We start from the raw sequence: 5,732 nt of genomic DNA, 5'->3' as shown, positions 1-5,732 counted from the left end.
GACACTGAGAGGTCATCACGTTTGGTCCTTTATCTACTTTTGGCAAACATCTCCCATCCTGACTGATTCCTCTACCATCATTTTCTTAGTGATCCCTTCTCTATTTCAGCTGCCTTTTTCCGTTTGCTCATGAGGAAGGCTTCCAGCTATGGAGCAATCCTCCTGGCCCTTGTATCTACTGTCTTGAGTGTCAGCCTCGCTTGATCACTTGATCACTTAACATCCAGTTACTCATGGATTTGCTCAAGCGGGCACTAGTGATGTCTCCATTTGTTCCTGTCTTGTGCTAATGTAGCCCAATGGTGTCTGCTCGCTTCAGGAACACAAAGAGCCTCAAACAAATCGTTTAGGGTCTTGACCATCTCGTAGGTGTCAGCCTCGTGTTATGTTACCACAAATGAGTGCTGTTCTTCTATGTCTGTCCCTCTATTTCTGACTCATTTCACTTAGCATGATACTCTCCATTTATAAGCAAATTTCATGACTTCATGTCTCCTAACGGCTGAACACATTATATCTTGAGTGACCAAAGAACACAATTTCCGAAGGTCATACATAAAAAACGTGATATTCTAAAAGGCTTAGTCAGGACATAATTACTACTTCTTACTTTCTGTACTTTATTACTCATCTGGATCCTACTTTCTCCCCAAATGAAACATTCATTCTATAACCCTTACTTCCCCACTCCCACCAAATTTCCCAATATATTTTTCATTACTAGATATGTCAGAGTTAGTGATGCTTGTAATTCAATGACCCTAAATTATTATTACTCATACTAATACTGCTTATAATTTAGTCATGGAACCAGTGAGTTATGAAGATCCACGGGGGTACTGTTATTAGTATGCTATAATCAGAGCCATATCTCTCTGCATATTAGGATACCTTCTATATTCCCCCTATTGGATAGATATTTCTGGTCAGCAACCTCCCTGACATTTAGTTCTACTAGAGTGCATCAATAAGACTTCCACAGTCCAAAGGATCTTTGAATTTCCTATGGCGTGAGATAAGGCTCTTTCTCATTACTCTAAGAATAGCCCAGCAACCAAAGCCATTCAGAAATCCACAGAGGGAGATCTGGCTTGCAGGTCTTGCAATAAACTCTTATTAACACTATCAAAAGTAATCTGCTTTTGTCTTGACCTCACTTTAGATTCTTGGCAGGTATAATTGACAGATTTGTAGGTTTTCTTTTCCCTTCTAAATGACTAGATAAATGTACCTTTTCTCTCATCAGATTATAAAAGTCCAATGTAAATGGAAAGTTCGTTGCTTTCCTTGATAACAGTTGTAATCTGCCCAATTGATTCCCCTCTGTCAGAAGACATACAAGCTAGACCTAGAAGTTGTTTTTCATTAAAACAGCCTAAAATAAGCTTAAATTCCCGGATGTACACTTTAACCTTTCTTAGATTGATATTTTGCAAAATTTTTAAATTTAAAAATGTATATTCTTTCTCTGCCTTCAGTCATATAAAACTTTATTAGACATAATTAGTTTTGGTTGCAATTGGTCCCAAAGACTGCCAGTAGATTAATCCCTTCATTATTCATTTGTTTTGGTTAGTGAAAGTGTAAGAACATTGATAAGAGTGATAAACTACCAATATCAATGTTTATTGAGCATTGATTGTTAGAACAGCACAGGCTCATTGCATAGGCAAAATTATATCAGAATTACATTCACTAAATATGTCTAGCATTTAACATATTGTAGCACATAACCACATCTTATATATATTACCACTAGCAATGTATGAGATTTTATATTCTATACCCTGTCCAACATTCAATAGTATGCTAGGTTTAAATTGACCAGTATGGTGTGCCCATATAATGACATCTTGTTGAAGTGTTCATGTGTATTTTTGATTATTAATGTGGTTGTAACTATTTGTATATTTATTCTAATTCTTTGTGTTTGTTTAAATCTATTACTCATTTGTTATTTGCTCTCTTTTCTCCTCATTGAGTTATAAGGTTTTTTATGTACTCAGGATATAAGACCTTTATTTGTTGTATAATTATCAAATATCAAATTTCTTCAATCTATGTCTTGCCTTTTAATTCTCCTAATGGTAGTTTAGATGAACATAAGTTTATGTCTTTCTGTGTCTTCATATGTGAAACTATTCACTTCCATAAAATTATAAACACAACCTTTGATATTCCTTTATATAATCTGCTAGTTAGTGGGACATTTTGTTATTTCCTTTCCATCATATAACCAAACTATAGCCCCACTGGTGCTTGAAAAATCTTAGGATTGGCAGGTTTCAGATTCAATCTTTTCTTTTTTCTGATGCTGGACACTAAGACTTGTCTGTGATCACAGAGTTATTTAATGTCACATTCAAATCATGTCTCTGAATCTTCACACATTATCTTTCAAAGTGCTATAGGGTATATATTTGAAAATACTTAATTTCAGAACCTTCTGATAATTTGATACTCCAGTGATAACTGGTTATATCTATAATTATTACAAAGTCAGAAGAATTAAGAACACCCATCAAGGTGCAGTAAATTTGGTAACTCTAGTCTTAGATAGTTTTTAATTTTATATCCTATTAATGAAATATTTTAAACTATACAAATGATTGAATAAACAAGATAGGGAGATACCAAATGGATGAATGTCCAAAGAAATTCAAAGGAATTCAATGTGTAAATGTGTTCAATTTCATTTATCATTGATCACGTTTCTCCCATTGTTCATCGATTTGCTCGAGCGAGCCCAGTAACGTCTCCATTGGAGACTTTGTTGTTACTGTGTTTGGCATATCGAATACATCACAGGTAGCTTGCCAGGGCGAGATACTCTCGGTAGCTTGCCGGGCTCTCTGAGAGGGTCAGAGGAATCGAACTCGGGTTGGCCATGTTGGCTGCATGCAAAGCAAACGCCCTACCACTGTGCTATCGCAAATCACCCCTCCACCACAAACACACACACACACACCAAGAAAAGAAAAGAATCATCACAAATACCAATCATTGTTGAGGATCTGGAACAACCACAACCCAAAATAAAGAGTATGGAATGAGATTTTAAATTATTCAATCTTTTTATAAAACAATTTTTCTGCTGAAGTTCAATATAAATATCCCATGATCCCAAACAAATTACAGATATGGTCTATTTTGTATTCAAAGGAACATATAAATGCACCAAAATATGTGCAAGTCTTCTTGGCATAATATTCCATAAAAGCCTCACTTTGGAAACATCCCAAATATTCATTAATAATAGAAGATAAATGAACTCTCACATAATTAAACAATAGAGTATTACCTAGCAATGAGAAAACATAAACTACTATGACATAAAACAGTATAATAAAAACTTACAAACACAAAATTTAATGGCTGTAAACAGAATACACCATTATGATTTTATTTACACAAAATTAGAAAGGCAACTTACATTGTCAGTTAGGATAGGGGTTACCTTTGGGGTTGAGCAATGATGAGTAACTGGAGTTCTGATAATGTTCTCTTGTCTAGGTACTACTCACAGAGGTGTGTTGTTTGTAAAAAAAATCAATTCATACATTTATGATTTACCCATTTTTTTCCTTGTGAGTTGTGTTTCAATATTAACTTTATGCTATTTCAAGGGAAAGTAATAATACTGCCTTAAGGAAAGTAATACTGCGATCCTCATGACAAACTGAATGCAGTTTTTCATTTGACACAGTGTTCCTTCCACTTAACCTGGCATTTGTTGCTCATCTGTATCCCCCATGGCACCTCATAAGTTAAACAACCCAGATGTTAAAGAAAAATCATAGCAGTGGGAGACTGAACTTTAGATGAAAAGATTGGGCAGGGAAAGATAAGTATCCAATTGACATCAGGAATGAATAGAAAGTCTTTGGGGAGCAAAGAAAGAGAAAATGATCATTTTTGGCAGGGATGAAGTCACATTTTGAAGTGGAATTTGGCATATTGTGAATTGTAAGATATAGCTAAGAAATGAGCAATGGTCATAACCAATGTAGAATGTAGGGACAAAGCAGGAATCTGGGGAGTTCTCTGTTCCTGGTTTAAAAGAACCAAAAAAAATACCCTATTGTTTTCACAGAGTAACTTTGCCATGAAAAGTTTGTATTTGTGTCTAATACAATACTAAAATAATCCTAATATAAACGAGAGCTCCATAGGCAGATCAGAATCTATCACAAATTTTCTTGTTTTATACTACAATGATAGTGGCAATTTGCTTTAATAACAAGAAAAGAAAGGTGACTTTAATGGAGCACATACAGCAGACAAAAAATATTCTTTGTTAATCCTCATAGGAATCTATTGATGTACTGAAAATGATTTTCTTTTATAGATGCGATTCGAGGCTTGAAGAGTTGAGAAGCTAGTAGCTTGTGCCATTAAGTAAGTAGTTAAGGAGAATCTAGTTTTGAGCATGCAGCAGTATGATGATCATTTTTTGATTTTACTCTGAACCCAACCAAACACCTACCTATAGAAATAGTTCTACTTCTCCCATTTTGCCTTGTTTTTCAGAAAGGATAAAAAGTCTTACAGAAAACATCTGTAATGTCTGATTAGATTGCCTAGGGGGTTCATAGTCTAGTCTGTGACCTTATAAATACTAAAAGGGGAGGACATATTGAGTTACAAACATCACAGTAGGGAGACTCTGACATATCTCGCAGAGCACTGAGGGCATGCTGGTTTTCATTGTTGACTAACAGTCTAGGTTTATGAAGGAAAATCCTGCTTCCTTAGATGGGACCTGACACTAAACTTAGCTAAAGACAGATTAGGTGAGCCTGGGTTTACATGATGTATTTTGGCTGCAACCCCAAATCCTCAGTGAAAATTTCAGTTCTTCACTGACTAGTCCAGTGATGAAATTTTCAACCCTAGCTGTTTGTTTCTGTGATGTTCAACTATGGTTTTAAATAGAATCTATGTTATTAATCAAACAGATATCCACTGTTCCTTTGGTAGAATTCATTGTTCCTTTGATAGGAAGATTAATCAGACTCTTAAGGCTGAGACCCTAAAGAAGTACATTTTGTCTGGGAGAAAGAGTCAGGGCTGTTGGTTGGATACTATAACTTTGGGGTTGGAAGTGGGAGTGAGCGAGGGCTGGTTTCCAGTAGAGACCAGAAAACCTGCTAGACAAATTCTAAAAAAGCTGTACCACGATATTGACACATTTTGTTAGTGTCAGGTATGGGTGAAAGGAGGACTTGTTGTATTTAGGAATTACAGTAAATGAAGAGAATTAAGAAACATCCTCACACAGTTAAGACACACACACACACACACACACATACACTTAGGCATTAATAAGCACATGTGTACCTGTATCTCCCATAGGCACACTGTGAATGGAGCATTATAGTTGAATCATATATTTGGTGATTGAATCTCACTTCTCTCTTGTCAGTGTATCCTCCCATCCAAGCCACCCTTTCTGAGTTTCATTAACTTCATCTGTAAGTCACTCTGCTGAAGATTGAGAGAAAAATCCACCTTCTGCCTTTACACAATATCTATTCCAAGTATTTTATGAATTTAGTTGAGGTAAAACTATAGATCTGGAATGCAGTCCCAGAAACCTCTGAGACGATGTGCAACCAAAGAGTCATGGAAAGAAACAAAGGGGTTATACAGATGCAGATTTCAATATCAGATTAGTATTAAATAACACACAAAAAAACCTGGCTGCATTGTGAGAAGATGTGCTTCCTATC

The 5,732-nt window shown here is 35.6% G+C and overlaps 1 non-coding gene across 1 annotated transcript; it reads right to left on the bottom strand.

The window, feature by feature from the left end:
- Positions 1–5,116: 5,116 nt before the first annotated feature.
- LOC130030850 (U7 small nuclear RNA) lies at positions 5,117–5,181 on the bottom strand. Its single transcript, XR_008793524.1, has one exon. It is a non-coding gene; the product is annotated as a U7 small nuclear RNA (small nuclear RNA).
- Positions 5,182–5,732: the final 551 nt, after the last annotated feature.

The sequence above is a fragment of the Sorex fumeus genome, unplaced genomic scaffold (genome assembly GCF_029834395.1).
Source record: "Sorex fumeus unplaced genomic scaffold, SorFum_2.1 ptg000044l, whole genome shotgun sequence".
Classification (NCBI taxonomy): Eukaryota; Metazoa; Chordata; class Mammalia; order Eulipotyphla; family Soricidae; genus Sorex; species Sorex fumeus.
This window is presented reverse-complemented; position numbering and strand designations above follow the sequence as displayed.